Consider the following 17180-nt stretch of genomic DNA (forward strand, 5'->3'; position numbering starts at 1 on the left):
GTAGAAATAATAATGCATGATGCTGTAACAAAGCAATCCAATTTTAAATCATTAGCAAATTAAGTTAAATTATATTGAAAAGAAAAGCTATTCTGTCTCGCCATATGTCAAATTGCTTGTTTTATTTACACCTACCAATCCTAATCCATTTTATCACAACAACAAAAAAGACGGACTGTAATCTCAGTTTGTCACCGTTAGACTCTAAATCAAACAGGTGGGGGATGAGATATCAGCAGCTCTAGTTCATTGATCACCGTGTCTCTGCTGCATGAACTGACTCCATTTTTTTTTAATTTTTTTTTTTGCGACACGAAAATTAGATACAGACATACACCGGTAGATACTAACAAGGTGCAGAAATACATCAATAGTAAGGGTATAAGGAACAGGTAAAAACAAAAAAAACAACCAAGAAAACAAACAAAAAACAACAAAAACAAAAGGCAGTCAGAGGCCTTTACAAATCGTTGGCACAAAATTTCTCCACAATAGAGTATGTTTTGGCAGCTTTCTTATTTCTAATGTCCTTGATTGTGGCAGCATAATGGTGCAGTTCATGTCGAAAGGGTACAATGTTCGGTTTAGATTTGGCCCATTTGATTTTATTGATATTAAATTTCTCTAAATTCAAGATTAACTGACAGTAAAAAGTGTCTTTGTCTTGGTCATCAAAATAAAGATGTGCTTTTCCTGGAAACTGATCATTATTCCTGTTTTCATTTGTGCAAAGTGTTGAACATCTTTCCGAAACGTTTTACTCTATGTACAATGATAAAATAAGTGAGAGATGGTTTCATCTTCAAGTCCACAGAAATCACACACATATTCAATGTCTAGTTTAAATCTTTCAAGGGTTTTCTTTGCAGGGTAGATTTGATGTACAATTGATAACTTCTTTCACCTTGTTATTGAGACAATTTGTTATTGACAGTTAAGTTCTCGAAACTGTGCAGTTCAGTTAATATGACCTCTAGGCAAAGTCTTTGATTGTAAGCAGTTTCTCAAAAATCGATTAGAGCAAGATCTTTTTGTAATATCTACTCCACCCACAAAAATATCACAATTACAATTTTCTGGAACAGCGGTAACTCTTACAGTCCCTTTAAGAAGTTGTAACGCAGCCTATGGTGCATCAAAAACCACAGCATATTGCTTCGTATGACTGGCAGCTGAAATTTTAACAAAACTTTGTTGTTCAGCTAATAACATTTTACGCTCCATCCAGTTCTTTAAAAGGGTGATTTGTTTTTGTAAAGGATATCTTCATTGTTCCAAATATAATGATTGGTTGGTGATAATCTATGTTCGTAGATCAGTTTCCAGGACAGCAAGGCTTGTTGGTGAAAATTTGAGTTTGACAGGAATTTTTTTTAAACTTTGTAGTTACATTTCATCATAACACCACTGTTATATCCTTCACTTGTTTGTTACTCCATATAACAATTAATCCTCGGACCACGACGTAGTTTGAACAGTTTTATTTATTCGGCAACTTAAACACACGGTTACTCCAAAAACCCTTCCGGTGACAACAGCCTCGCCGTGTTAACCATCATGCACCTGGTGCATGCCAACTACGGGTCCTACTATAACCCAAAATACATAGCATCTCCTCCCCTCTTACAACAGACGTTCTATAACAAACAAACTAAAGCAGGAATGTATTACTCTTAGCTCCTAGTACAGAATGAACCTTTATCACAGTGCTCTCAGCACTATGCTATTAACAGAACACAAAATAAAAGTTGTTTTTTTTTCTATACCACTTCTGAACTCTCACTCAGGGATGAGGGTAGACTACCTCGATCCCTGGACTGTTCCCAAGGGGATTATTCTGCCCCTGTTGATTTGGGCCAGTCTCTAAACTACACTACAAATCCATACGCGCAGGGGGTCGCCGTTCTCTTGCTGGATATCTGCGCCCTGCAGGAACATCAGTCTTTTTGTCCATTGATGGCAAAGTGTCTTGTGGAGCTGATGCCACAATAGGTGCCTCTGTCCCATTTGCAGTAACATCTGCAGCAGGTGTAACTGTCTCTGGGGTAGTGGACTGCTGTACCTGTGTGGGAAAACTGGTGCTGGAACAACTGCATCTAATGAACATCCAGGAGACAGCTCCGACGACACGGATGAAGTTGACAACAGTTGGTCAAGATGTCTTCGCCAGACACTCACATTTGTCTGGACGGTGTAGGAAACTGGTCCGGTCTGTGTGATGACAGCAGCTGGAATCCACTTCGGTCCTCCGCTGTAGTTCCTTGCTAATAGTTTCTACAGACATGAAAACTTGGTTCTTAGCCTGACGTTCTCTGCGTTGTATCTGTTTCTCCTGCTGACCTTGAACTGTCTCTTTCACCGTTGTCGGCTTCAGAAGATCAAAGGTGGTACGCAGCTCTCTTTTTAGCATCAGGCTCGCAGGGGATGTTTTGTGGTGGCGTGTGTAGTGTTTCTGTAGTTCAACAGGAAATTGTATAATCTTTGATGTAGCGTCCCTTGTCCCTGTGATGTTTTTAATGTGTTTTTGAGAGTTTGGACAAACCTTTCAGCAAGGCCTTTAGTTGCAGGGTAGAAAGGAGCTGAGGTAATGTGTTGCACTCCGTTTGCCTGTAGAAATTAAGACATTTCCTGAGAAACAAGTTGGGGACCATTGTCGGAGATTAGCTGTACAGGAGATCCAAAATGACTGAACATTTCTCCAAGCTTTTCAATGCTCTTCTCTGTCGTGGTTGGTGCATGTCAACTACTGGTCCTACTATAACCCAAAATACATAACAACCACCGAATGAATTAAATGCATATGTAGCAAAGGAGTTCCAGAAGTTGTTCTTCTGTCTTCATATATTACATAACCAGTTGATCTTAAAAGAGTGATTTAACATTTCACATCCAAGCCACCACCCCTGTTTTTCCAGATAAAGTTAAATAAGATATCTAATGCCAGTGACAAATTTACAGATCTTGATATTCCTGCAGCTTTGGATAGAAAAATCCAACCATGTAAGGATCGATCCCTCATTACCACATATTGAATTTTCTTTGTATCTGTTGAGTTATTGGTTCATCTCAGAGCACCTGTTCTCATTTTGGACCCAGATATGTCACAGTTTGTTTAATTGGAATATCACTTTGTGTCTCCATATATCAGTCAAATTCATTATGTGGCAAATATTTTCTAATTCAGTTGTCTGTTTGGCTTTAGAAGGTCATCAGTCCACATGATTATTAAACACTGTGTTGAAATCTCTGCCCAATAAATTCTCTGCTGAGGGAAACAATGTCAGCCATTGATCAACCCTATTGTCTATTGTTAAAATATATATATATATATATATATATATATATATATATATATATATATATATATATATATGTGTGTGTGTGTGTGTGTGTGTGTGTGTGTGTGTGTGTGTGTGTTATTGACGATGTTTGAGCCATTTTATAGCCACTGAGCGGCGCTGTGACCGCATTGATGATATTTGATGATATTTATTGAAGGGTCACGCCAATTGCCAAAAAAAAAAAAGGGACAAACCCCGCCCCGTATCGATTCTAAACGGGAAGCACCATTTCATTGTCAAATGAGAAGAGAGGGAGAGAGAGATTTTGGGTCATATAAATGTATATAAATCCAGAATTGAGCGATGACGCCATAGTCCAAATTCTGTATACTGTTAAGGAAAAAAATAACAACATTGTGCCAAAAAAACGAACTTCCAACAAAAAGTTTTTTTTTTTTTTAAAATGGCACGTTGCTCCAGAGGGGAATAGAGTGCTCGAGCACCACCTAGTGTCTATCTGTGCACGTCCCTGTATATAAGAAGTGGGGCGCGTTGCATTTGCATTTTTGCATTGCGCTGCCAAGCCGATCACACCTCCTGCAGCGAGGCTGACGCAACAGGGGGAGAAGAGCAAAAAGTGAGTTTTTTTTTCCCTGAACTTTTTCATCTCAAATAATGCTAACTGAAATATTTTTTCATTTTCCCACGAATTTTTAGTTGTTTAAAGAGCTTTTTTTGTCTTTTACATATATATATATATATATATATATATATATATATATATATATATATATATATATATATATATATATATATATATGTATTTATTTTTTATTTTATTTTTTATTTTATTTTTTTTTTACAACATACGGGATGTTACCAAAACCAAAGGTATATTGCTGCCATCAGTTTAATTTTAAAATGCTAGGCTTTCTCTGCTGGCCTAAACTTACTTAGAAAAGTACAACTTCTGGTAAATAGGATAGTAAAATTATTCTCCATTGTCTGTTCTTTTCACACCAGATAATATCCACTTGGTTGCGCTGCTTCCATTGTTGTACTTTATAGTAGAGTTCTTATCCAAGCAGATTTCAGCCAGCTCGAGTTGTCAGGTTCTGTACGAGTTTACCGGTCATGGCTAGATGCTATCAAAGATTCGTAAGGAAGTGGCATATATTCTTTCCAACTCTCATCGGATTCTTTACAATTCTCAACGGAAGAGATGGAGGGTCTGCGTAGGCTCCACTGCAAGCATGCATTAAATTAAACCAATCAATGAACGGTTAGGTTTAGGACAGGGCCGCGGCTCTTCTACCCCTCTGCAGTGGCTCCTTTTGACGTTGGAAAAAAAACGCCAACAACAACCTACTAACATGGAAATACATTTTATACATTTTTATGGCCACGCTTACGTTGAAACCGACCGTGTTAAGAAAGGCAGTCGAGAGAAAAATAAAAGAGAGATATTACACGAAGCCGTCTCCAAAAATATTCGCATGAACACGGAAACGCTGGAAAGTACTCACGCCAGCCATTTTGTGGTGCTGTTGGTTTACTCCCTGAAGGCGGAAGAAGACCTGGAGCTCGGTTTATTTATTCCAGAAGTAGCAGCTCGCTAACATAGCACGGTGAAGACGACAAAGAACGTACGTAAAAAGATAATATGGACAGACGACAAAATTGAACTTCTTCGAGTTACTTGCTTACTATCGCTGCCATCTTTGCGTCGTATCCACAAAGGTTTTTGCGCTAGAGATACGCAGGCGTAAAAACGCCCAGAGATGCCCTGCTGCATTTTGCGACAAGAGCCTCAGATATTGTAACGTTGGACCGACGTTTAATTTCCAACGGTTAACACCTTTCTTTTTTTTCTTTTCTTTTTTTGCTGTCAAATAACATGCGCAGTGGCTTTCTCCCCGAACTCACGCCAAGAAAGAGACAGTTACAAAAATCCCTACAGCCTCAGGTCTCCGTCACCCTCAAAGAGGCAGTATAATGCCCCTCCGGCTCCAGGTGAATGTTATTTGATGGCAGATGAGGCAAGATGGCTTTTTTGATAGTGAATCTTGCTAAACCCTGGTTTATACATAGCATAAAGGCAAAAAACAACAACAACAACAACAACGCTATATGCAGCATATTAATTCATTTTAATGTCAAAAGGTTTTGTGACTCCCAGTGTGTTTTTTTCTGGGGGAAACAGGTCCAAATGGCTCTTTTGAGTGGTAAAGGTTGCCGACCTCTGGTTAAGGATTCAGGCTCGGGTGACGGTTAGGTTTAGGATTCGGGTCCGAGTCACGGTTAGGATCAGAATTCAAGTTACGATACCAGTCAAGAATACAGAGGGCATCCTGACGTGTCTTATATGCTCAGAGAAAGTTGCTGTGCACAAAGAATGTAACATTAACGTTACGTAGCAAGAAATAGTCAGGATAAGCCTGTTCTAAAAAAAAAAAAAAAAACTTTTATGTTTGAAGAATGTTCACTTTCAGAAGAAGCGTTTCTGTTGTGAGCTACTTGATGCGGACCAGCCACACCCAGACTCTACCTCCAGTGGCCCCTGGGTAAATTGAGTTTGAGACCTCTGATGTAATATGAAATGTCAGGCAGCAAGAAATAGTCAAGAGAAGCCTGTTCTAACAAAAAAAACCAAAACTTTTATGTTTGAAGAATGTTCACGTTCAGAAGAGGTGTTTCTGTTGTGAGGTACTTGATGCGGACAAGTCACACCCAGACTCTACTTCCAGCGGCCCCCAGGTAAGTTGAATTTGAGACCCCTGCTCTACGCTTATGTAACTGGACAGAAAATCATTGATGTTCTGAAATGTGGCTAATGGTGGAACTACTCGATGCCATCAATCAGGTTCTTTGAACTGGTAAAACAAGTTCAATAATTGGATTGTAGTGAAAATAATTATATAACTGATTGTTTTAGTTAGAGCTATGCTGGCCTGGTGAGAGTAACTACCAAGTGTGTTTTAAACTGCACATGCCGTACAACTACGCCCAGTTGTTGTCTGATCTGAAGAACATATAAAGTGCAAATGAAGCGCACAACACTTGAGATTATACAAGAAATGGGACACAGTTATGCCCCAGTGTGAACGCGCACGCTATGAATGAACGTGTGAACGTGATTAAACACAATTTTGCCGATTTCTGAACGCCTCCAAAGGCGTCATCAGACCGGCCTTTAGCCACACGTTTTCATTTTCTGGTCTTTGTGAGTGAGTAGAGCACAGCACACGTTCGTCATGGCTGATGTAACAGCGTCGGACGAGGGGAAGCTGAGAAAAAAAGTGAGAGTTTCTTTCTTTTAGTTTTAGTCGATTTGTTTTGCATTGTTTCAAGCGTTAAGCGTAACACGTCAAAGCCTATTTGAAACCACTTCAGGAATTGTTTCCCAACATAACCAGTGAGTGTTGCCAACGGATGAACAAGGCGAGAAATGTACGTACGCCAGGCAGGGACTTGATGTGTTGTAGCGCACATTTCCACAGTCAAGTCACTTTGAATACATCTGAACAACAACGTGAACTTATGACAAGTTTTCCGGCGTACGTAACTTTTGTAAAAAAAAAAAAATTCCATGTCTTTTTTTTTTTCCCCCAATGGACAGTGAGCTGAAGAGACAGAGGGATGCTGAGAAAGAAGCCAAGGTCAAAGAGCAGCGGCAGGAGCAGAAAGATTCCAAGGAAGCAAAGAGTGCCTGTGGAGATGAAGAGATGCTTGACCCTAATGTGAGATTTTTATTTGTGTATTTTCTCCCTGCTTTTGTTGCTTGCACTCGCTTCAGAATTGTTGAGTAGCCCAACCAATATCAGGGAAATTCTACTAAGCAAGATGAATGTTAGGGGCAAAATGTGTACATTTTATTACTTTTTTTTCACATTTTTGTTGCAGCTCAACTCTCACATACAGTGATGTTGGATTTGACTTTGTGAATTGCTAAAATAGATGAGGCTCCGTTGAGAAACTTAGCATGCATGAGGACTATAATAACCTTAAAATATTTAATGGAATCCAACTTTGTAGCTATTTGGCATCAGAGCTAATGTAATTAAGCAGGAGATTGGAGGCAGGGGCTAAAGGCTGACTTAACCTCCTATTAGCGAAGGTGTTGATTTTCAACAAAGTATCAACAATGGTGTCAGTTATGATAATAGGGTGGCAACATTTATTGCCGTTTTTACCTCTTATAACAAAGGACAACACCAAACTCTTTTGAAGAGGTAGGAAAAAAAAACAGCGGCATGTAAACTGATCCAGGTCCATTTTGGTCCTTGCCTGATTTGTGGAAAATTATTCAAATAAAAAGTAGTCAACTTTGACAAATGTGAAATTAACACCTGCAGCTTAATAGCTTTAAAGGGAGTATTTGGCCAGTGTTTATTTCATTATGACAGAAGTCCATTTTGGTGTGCTGTCATCAGTCTTTTATTTTTTACTCAACCGTGTCCAGCAATCAACCGTTGAGCTTGAAAACAAACTACATCAGCTCCAATTGAGATATTGAGCCAGAAAACCTAAAGAACAACACTTTAACTGGCAGTCAACCGCATTGTAGAACTTTGAAGTAGTTCATTTTTTATTTTATTTTTTCGTTTACCTCATTGTCCTGCCCAGCTAGTTTTCACCACATGGATTTCCTGAACTTCAATTCTGACTTTTTGCTGCTTTGGCCTTGTCTCATACTTTGAAACATGGATGGAAGCCTTGTCGTGAACTTATAGCCTTTGTTGAATGGTTTAGTGGAATCTGTCACACTATTTTTCCTTTGAACGCAGCAATACCTTAAGATCCGCTCCCTGGACATCCAGAATCTGATGGGAACAGCAGAAGACCCATACCCACACAATTTTCATGGAGACTCGTCACTGACAGAGTTCATTGAGAAATACAACAATCTCCAGCCTGGGGATCGACTCACTGATGTCATCCTCAGTCTGTCAGGTACAAAAAATATGCTGCTATTTACATTTGTGTTCATGCGAAGCAATGTCCTTTAATGTTGTGTGTAATCTTGCAGCCGACTCTGTGGTAAGCATTTTGTGCTGTATGTTTGACAGGCCGCATTCATGCCAAGAGGGCTTCTGGTTCTAAGCTGCTTTTCTATGACCTGCGAGGTCGAGGAGAAGAAGGTGTGAAGCTGCAAGTAATGACAAACTCAAGGTACAACAAAAAGATAGATATGGTCAGAAAGCACCATGTGTGTGTATTTTAATTTTTTTTCATAGTGTTTCTGTTGTGCTGTGAAGTGCTGCCGGATGAGTTGAATCAATTCATAAGTGAAAGGTGTGATTGTATTTATTTTATTTTATTTTTGAAAAAGCAGTGTAAAATCTTACATTGTCTTTCCACTCCATAAGGAACTACAAGTCAGAGGAGGAGTTTGTGAAAATCAACAACAAACTACATCGTGGTGACATCATTGGTGTCAAGGGGAACCCAGGCAAGACCAAAAAAGGAGAGTTGAGCATTATTGCCATGGAGATGACTCTGCTGTCACCATGTTTGAACATGTTGCCCCATCTACATTATGGCCTCAAGGACACGGTAATCCTCACTTTGATTGGCTGGTAGACCATTGTGTTTAATTAGGTGGGAGGGAGCTGTTCATTGGGAAAATAGTCAACGACAAGTCTCAGAAAATGAGATGGGTAGGCTTTAGTTTTTGTCCATTGAAAGAAGCTTCTGGCACAGATTCTGACTTTAATGGTGGTTGTTTTAGAGCAGACCTGGGCAAAGTACAGCCGGCGGGCCACATTCGGCCCGCTGCGTCTCTGTCACCACTCTGTTTTTCATTCAAAGGAAACACGGTTCCGCCAGCGCTACTTGGACCTGATGATGAACGATGATGTCATTCAGAAATTCCGAATACACAACAAAATCATCATGTACCTCCACCTCTTCCTGGGCCTTCACATGGGAGTCTTGGAGGTAGTGGACAGTAGTGCACATTGAAGAGTGACCATTTCAAGCGTTTTGAGTCAACTCGTGTTGAATCGTGCTGCTTGTCAATTCAGATTGAAACACCAATGCTGAGCACTGTCCCTGGTGGGGCAAGTGCCCGTCCATTTGTCACCCATTACGATGAGCTGTGCATGAACCTCTACATGAGAATTGCACCTGAGCACCACCACAAGGTGATGTTTTATCAGCTGGATCAGAAATACATGTTCTGTATTTTGTTCCATTAAACTTTTTCATTCCGTCCATCTCTTCTCTGTGACAGATGGCTGTGATTGGAGGAATGCACAAAGTGCACGAGATTGGTTCAGGAACGAAGCCATTGATATGACTCACCATCCTGAGGACACGACCTGCAGATTCTTCATGGCATTCAAGGACTACTTTGACTTGATGGGTCTAACAGAAGAGATGCTCTCAGGTCAGTGGAAATGTGTGTCTTCTGTCGCCTTGACTTCCTTCACTCTTTACAGACTTGACCACCTTGAACTGTGTCTCATTTAGAAGTAGGTGGCATTTTCTAATATTGGCCAGACCGTGGCTAACATCCATGGAGGTAATACAGTCCAAATGTAGCAAACATTTTTAATTTCACAAGCCAATTGGCCAGCGAGTATGCAGGAGTAGAAGAAAGAGTTTACCACAGCTACACCCTGCAGCTGGATTATGGTCGGGTGAGAATACACAAGCAGGCCCCTAAAGTAAATCAAAGGAGTTTCCCAATCCAATATTGACTGACCATCAATACTGATGGTTTGTTAGTTAGTGTGTTTGTTGTTTTAGGCCTGGCCTCAGTTGACACCATCTACTGACAGTAAACAATAACTGAAGTGAACTTGAATTGTTATTTGCAAATGTAACTTTTTATTGAATTTACAGAGGTTCTTTTTCATCATCTTCTCATTTATATCTTATTGATTTTCTTCAATTGTACATTCTTGTGTTTAAGGTTCATGTAACCCATTAGTTCACAATAGTCTTGTCATCGTCATTTCACTTGACCAAGCCTTTTCTGGCATTCCAACTACAGAGGTCAGTCATAAAAGTAACATGTGTTATTTGTGCTGGATCGGATGGATATGGGTACCGACCAGTACTCAAGCCTTCAATATCGGTATTGTCCCGCAAGTGAAAAAGTTGTTTCTGAACACCCCTAGTAAATAATCCACCTCATGAAGCCAAATCAGATGGCGACAACACTCATCTCACTGTTTTTCCTTCTTTTGTCAAATTTACTGAGTAGCGTTGTTGAATGTTTTCATGCAAACGCCGTCACCTTAGATGATCACAGTATCAGCGCAGCGAGTGGTTTTCCCTCAATGAGAATTTGGGTGGCAGTTTAAACCTGGCTGCAGCACTACTGGGTTGGGTTTTGAGTTCACTCACCTGACAAACGCTGTTGTGCAACAGGTCCAGATGAGGTGAAAGTTTAATCATATTCTAAATCTAAAGACACCATCAATGTAATTGGACTAGATTTGTATCCACGTTCCTCACTATTCTCTTAAAGTCTAAACCGGCTCTCCCTGCCTTTCTTCTTCCTGTAGGAATGGTGCGGCACATCACTGGAGGGTATGAGGTCACTTATCACCCCGATGGTCCAGGAGGAAAGGCCTATGAGATCGACTTCACTCCACCATTCAAGAGAGTGAGCGTGACTCACGAGCTGGAGAAGATTTTGGGAGTGAAGTTCCCTCCTGCTGACAGCTACGACACTGATGGTAGGAGTGTCGTGTGTGTGTATGCCGAAGAGTTTTTCACGAGTAAAGCGCTCACCGTGTGGAGGCCTTGGATGTCATCTTTGACCTTCTTTTCTTGACTCTTTCTCCATAGAGACTCGTCAGTTCTTTGACGACCTCTGTGTCCAGAAGGGAGTAGAATGCCCTCCACCCAGGACCACTGCCCGCCTTCTGGACAAGGTGCCCAAATAGCAACAGTTGGGCTGTGATCCTCATTTTCTCTTTGCATCCTTGACTGACGTCACTTTGGTTTCCTCCAAACAGCTGGTGGGAGATTTTCTGGAGGTGACTTGTATCAACCCAACATTCATCTGTGATTACCCTCAAATCATGAGTCCTTTGGCAAAATGGTGAGGCGTGCCTCGCTCCAGCCCATATATCAAAGGAACGTGTGTTGCAATGCTGAGTGTTCACATTGACGCTTCATTCAATGTTCCAGGCACAGAACGGAGAAAGGTCTGGCTGAGCGTTTTGAGCTCTTTGTCATGAAGAAGGAACTCTGCAATGCTTACACAGAACTGAACGACCCCTTCAGACAGAGGGCGCTGTTTGAGCAGCAAGCCAGGGTGTGTGTACTGTCCTGGACTGCCTGTTGGGATGAGCCACATCACCAGAGGCGTCCCACTGCTTCCTTTTAGTGGTGAAGCATGTATGCGTGCTGATAATGTCTTGATGTTCTTGTCTTCTTTTTCTGTGCTCAGGCCAAAGCTGATGGTGACCGATGAAGCCACGCCAATGGATGAGGCCCTCTGCACAGCGTTGGAGTACGGGATGCCACCCCCTGCTGGCGGCTGCTTGGGCATCGACCGCCTCACCATGTTGCTGACTGACTCAAACGACATCAAGGTAAAGTATTGTTAGCATGGAGCATCCACAGTTGTAAGATGGACAAGTTCAACCAATGCCTTTTTGTGAAGATGATTTATGAAACAAATCTATGCAGGCACATTGTAGACGTAAAGCAAAGTTCTTTTGGGATGTATATGCAACTTTCCGAGTAAAGGTGGAGGCAGGTGGCATTATAGTGCGTATGCTGTCTTAATACAACAGATCACTCTTATATTGGCCAATTGCTGCTAGCAGCAACACAGGGTGAGATGCTGGTTTTGATAATAAAACTGGCCATTCCACCAGTATGGCTTCCCACTTCAAGTTTCCTTCTTCAGCACCTGCACCTTTTGTTGTCTATTGACAGGAAGTGGTGCTGTTTCCCCTCATGAAGCCCGTGAAGCCAAGCAACGCTCCCAGCTGCTGAACAGGGGAGGAGGTGCCTGGTTGTTCATTCTTTTGGCCTCCGTCCACCTTCGTCTGTCTTATTATCATCATTATATTAATAATAATAATCACAATGATAAAATTAATAATAAATAAAACAAGACCATCCTTATTGTTTTTGTACCTATTTTAATCTGTCACAAACAAAAGGTGGCGCATATTTACTACGGCGGAAAAAACAATCAACCTTTATTTGTCAGGTGCTAAATAACAACCAAAGTTGTCTCGAAGTGCTTTACACAATCAAAAGAAGACCAAGGCTGTGTCTCAATTCAGGGTGCGTCATAGCACTGCGCAAAGGCTTGTCCCAATTCCCAAAAATCCAAAGGACGCTCCAAATGCGCCCTACTTTTAGCCGATTCGAAGGATACACCGCTACTATCATTCGCATCCTTCTGTATCCCAGGATGCTTTGCAGCAGCATGCAAAGCATCCTGGGATCGTGGGAAGTGAAAATCTGTGATTACCCTCAAATCATGAGTCCTTTGGCAGAATGGTGAGGCGTGCATCGCTCCAGCCCAAGGGTCGCCAACCTTTTTGATCCTGAGAGCTACTGGTGGATGTTGAGTCATACGACAGGCAACCACTTTGCTACACTCTTCTGAAATCACTTTCTCACTTTGTATTTATGTGAAGTCACTGATCACATGAATGATTTCTAATGGTAATTATCAACAAGGACTTAACAAAGTTGGGCTTCAGATAATCTCAATATTCAACACTTTATTTCTGTTAATCTCAGCAAACTTTAATCAAATATTTGACCGAGTGGGTGCTACCTGTGCCTGGGCACCGTGTCGGTGACCCCTGTTCCAGCCCGTATATCAACGGGAAGTGTGTTGCAATGCTGAGTGTTCACATTGACGCTTCATTCAATGTTCCAGGGACTGATCGGAGAAAGGTCTGGCTGAGCGTTGTGAGCTCTTTGTCATGAAGATGAAAATCGGCAACGTCTACACTGTGCTGAACGACCCCTCCAGACAGAGGGCGCTCTTTGAGCAGCAAGCCAAGGTGTGTGTACTGTCCTAAACTGCCTGTTTGGATGAGCCACATCATCAGAGGCGTCCCACTGCTTCCTTTTAGTGGTGAAGCATGCGTGCCTGCTGATCATGTCTTGATGCCTGTAACTACTGCGATTCAATGACGCACCATTGAACAGCGTGAAAACTGGACCACAAAATTAAAGGTTTCAATGAGTACTTTGTAAAACAAACACAAAAAAAAATCATAAACATACATTAACAGTGATAAATAGCTACTTTTAATCAAAAATAAAACACAAGTTTAAAATTCATTTAAAATTCATCAATGAAAATAAACATTAAAACTCATATCATGCCATTGAATTGACCTAGTAGACTGTAATTGATTAAAACTCTGAAAATAAACAAAACTGAAGCTGCCCGGCAGCTCAGATCAACGTTCATGTAGCTCAGGTGTGCAGGTGACAATCGGCTTCGGCGCTGTAACGCTGCAAACACAGCAAACGCAAGTGCACATCGTCATATGAAGAATGTTCAAATTGACTCGTTGGCATGAAGGAAAGGTTAAAACAGAAGAAAGGAAATCTATATACTGTTATGTAAATGTATACATATGATATATGTTGTATAGTTTTGGGTTTACATTGTCAGTTCCTTTTGTCTGCTGTGTCCTTTTGGGCACTAGATGGCGCAGTAGATCCTGTGTTCCCTTTTTTGGCTTGTTTTCAGGTGCGGAAAGATGATTGGCTGGTGCCCATATTTAAGGAGGAGGACTTCAACACCTCGTTCTCTTTGTTCTCTCAACCAGAGGCCATGTGCCGCAGCAGCAGCAGCAGCAGCATTCTGTGTTCAGCCATCAACTCTGTTTTGTAATCTACCTCAGTTCCTTTTAAGTCCATTTAGCCCGTAGGGGAGGGAAGCCATTTTTGTTGTGACCTTTTTCTCCTGTGTTTTAGTTAAGGAGGTTAGTTTGACTGTCATTTATTTGATTATTGTTTTCTTCATAGGTAAGATCCATAACAGAGCCATTTTGTTTGTTGTTTTGGCCATGCCCTCCCTGACGCCAATGCAATGATGGTGATGTTTAATAAAAACCATCCTGTGGACGAAACACCTTGTCTAATTTGAGAGCTGGGAGAAGGGGGGGAGCCTTTATGTTGTGTCCTGGTTCCCCCTAGGCCGGGGCATAACAATACCGTGTGCACCCTTGACCAGCAGTAATCTTATAGTCTTAAACCTTTGCTCTGCGCTGTCGGTTCTTCTTCGCTGTCTCTCACTCGCGCTCCCTCTACTCTACTCCATTTAAGTGTTTGGCGCTTGGCAAGCGTGTATGCATGCTGATCATGTCTTGATGCCCTTTTCTTCTTTGCTCAGGCCAAAGCTCAGGGTGACCATGAAACCATGATCATGGAAGGTCTGGCTGAGCGTTGTGACCTCTTTGTCATGAAGACAAAAATCAGCAACGTCCACACTGTGCTGAACGACCCCTTCAGACAGAGGGCGCTCTTTGAGCAGCAAGCCAAGGTTTGTGTACTGTCCTGGACTGCCTGTTTGGATGAGCCACCACATCCCACTGCTTCCTTCTAGTGGTGAAGCATGCATGCCTGCTGATCATATCTTGATGCTCTTTTCTTCCTTTTCTTTGCTCAGGCCAAAGCGAAGGGTGACGATGAAACCATGATCATGGAAGCTCTGGCTGAGCGTTGTGACCTCTTTGTGATGAAGACAAAAATCAGCAACGTCCACACTGTACTGAACGAGCCCTTCAGACAGAGGGCGCTCTTGAAGGTGACCATGAAGGCACGCCAATGGATGAGGCCCTCTGCAGAGCATTGGAGAACGGGACCCCATCCACTGCTGGCGGCTGCTTGGGCATCGACCGCCTCATCGTGTGGCTGACTGACTCAAACGACATCAAGGTAAAGTAGTTGAGTATTGTTAGCATGGAGCATCCACAGTTGTATAACAAAATGAATTTTTTTTTTAGATGGACAAGTTCAACCAATGCCTTTTTGTGAAGATGATTTATGAAACAAATCTATATGCAGGCACATTGTAGACGTAAAGCAAAATTCTTCTGGGAAGAAGTTTCCTTCTTCACCACCTGCACCTTTTGTTGTCTATTGACAGGAAGTGGTGCTGTTTCTCCTCATGAAGCCCGTGAAGCCAAGCAACGCTCCCAGCTGCTTAACAGGGGTGAAGTGCCTGGTTGTTGATTCTTTTGGCCTCCCTCCACCTTCGTCTGTCTTATTATCATCATTATAATAATAATAATAATAGTCACAATGATAAAATAATAAATAAAACAAAACTATCCTTCTTGTTTTTGTACCTATTTTAATTTTATGATATGAGTTTTAATAATGTTTATTTTCATTGATGAATTTTAAACTTGTTTTATTTTTGATTAAAAGTAGCTATTTATCACTGTTAATGTATGTTAATTATGATTTTTTGATGTTTTTGTTTTTGTTTTTGTTTTACAAAGTACTCATTGAAACCTTTAATTTTGTGTTCTAGTTTTCACGCTGTTCAATGGTGCGTCATTGAATCGTTTAATAAAGGCACTGCTTCAAACGACGGGGGTGCCTGGAATGAATATAACTCGTTCTTTTCAAACGGACTGGTGTCCTCGAAAAGATTGGCTTTGTGGCTGTGCTATAAAAATCTCAATTGACAGAGAGACTTTTAAAGCTCAAAGAAAAAAACAAAGAGCACTTCTACAACAAAGTCATAGAGATCTTCATCCAGAAGGAAAGGCGAATGGATTTCATTTACAAGTAAAGGTAAGATACACTGTGCTGCATTATACAGCGGTGTGTTTAAAATGTTTTTCAATTTAATCAAAAATGGGATAGTACCCAGAATGAAGCTATTCTATTAGCATCATACTGTATGTTTGTAAATCTGACTTTTGAGTCAGTGCCTCCCCAACCTCATACCTCACTGCACGTCACTGCGTTGGAGCCTCTTGGGCCATGTTGGAGCCTGTTGCTGGGCCATTAGAGGCTGCGGCTGGCCATTGTTAGAACCTGCTGCTGGGCCATTACAGCCTGTTGGGCCCATGTTGTCCATGTGAATAAATATGTGTAATTGAATTAGAAATAAATAAAAAATATATTTATATATAATAATTAATAATAATAATCTTATAATATAATAATATTTTAATTGAACATATTTTCCGCAACAATATATCAATATTGATTGATATCAATACGAATTTGAAAAAAAATAGGCACAACTCAGGATAGTGATGCTGCTTGCGTCCTCTTCGTCCCCTCTTTCTACACGTCCTTTCCCAGGTGTATTTCTTCTCACTTCTTGTAAGACTGAGTCGCTGTTTCTCATTCAGAACATTGCAGTAAAACTCTGAACAGGACTGCTTAAAGTTGAGAGTGATCAAGAGCTCACTCCTCATAAGCGAGAGGTGCCTCAGCCACTTTGTGTATGGTGAATGGGTTGCGCAATGGGATTTCTCGCAGCTACGTAGATCACGGTTATGAACGTTTCTGTCGAAAATAAAGTTACATTCAAGACAAAAAATAAATCTAAATCTTACCTTTGAGTCAAGCGTCTTCTCATCTCCACAGGTACTCTGTGCCGCCGTGTCCTTGGAATCTTTCTGCTCCTGCTGCCGCTCTTTGAACCGGGCTTCTTTCTCTGCAGCCTTCTTCGCAGCTTTCTTCAGCTCACTGTCATTAGAAAAAACAAAAAACAAAAACAAAAACACAAAAAGCCCAAATCGAAATTTAAGAGCTGCTATCACGCACAGACAAGCAAAGAGACAGAGGTGGACATACAGTACATTGACGTAGCCACATGGTAGTCATGTTGCTATGGTTGTGATTTAGTCCTGCAGTCGTAACATGGTGTGATGGTTCATCCACTACCCTGTCGGCCCCTCTATCTGTTCGTATCCATTCTATTCT

At 41.2% G+C, this 17180-nt stretch overlaps 1 pseudogene; it reads left to right on the forward strand.

Moving 5' to 3' along the window:
- Positions 1–6892: 6892 nt before the first annotated feature.
- On the forward strand, positions 6893–12245 carry LOC142895685 (lysine--tRNA ligase-like; annotated as a pseudogene).
- Positions 12246–17180: the final 4935 nt, after the last annotated feature.

The sequence above is a fragment of the Nelusetta ayraudi genome, unplaced genomic scaffold (assembly GCF_046127955.1).
Source record: "Nelusetta ayraudi isolate G7.1 ecotype Tasmania unplaced genomic scaffold, CSIRO-AGI_Nayr_v1 ptg000050l, whole genome shotgun sequence".
Lineage (NCBI taxonomy): Eukaryota > Metazoa > Chordata > Actinopteri > Tetraodontiformes > Monacanthidae > Nelusetta > Nelusetta ayraudi.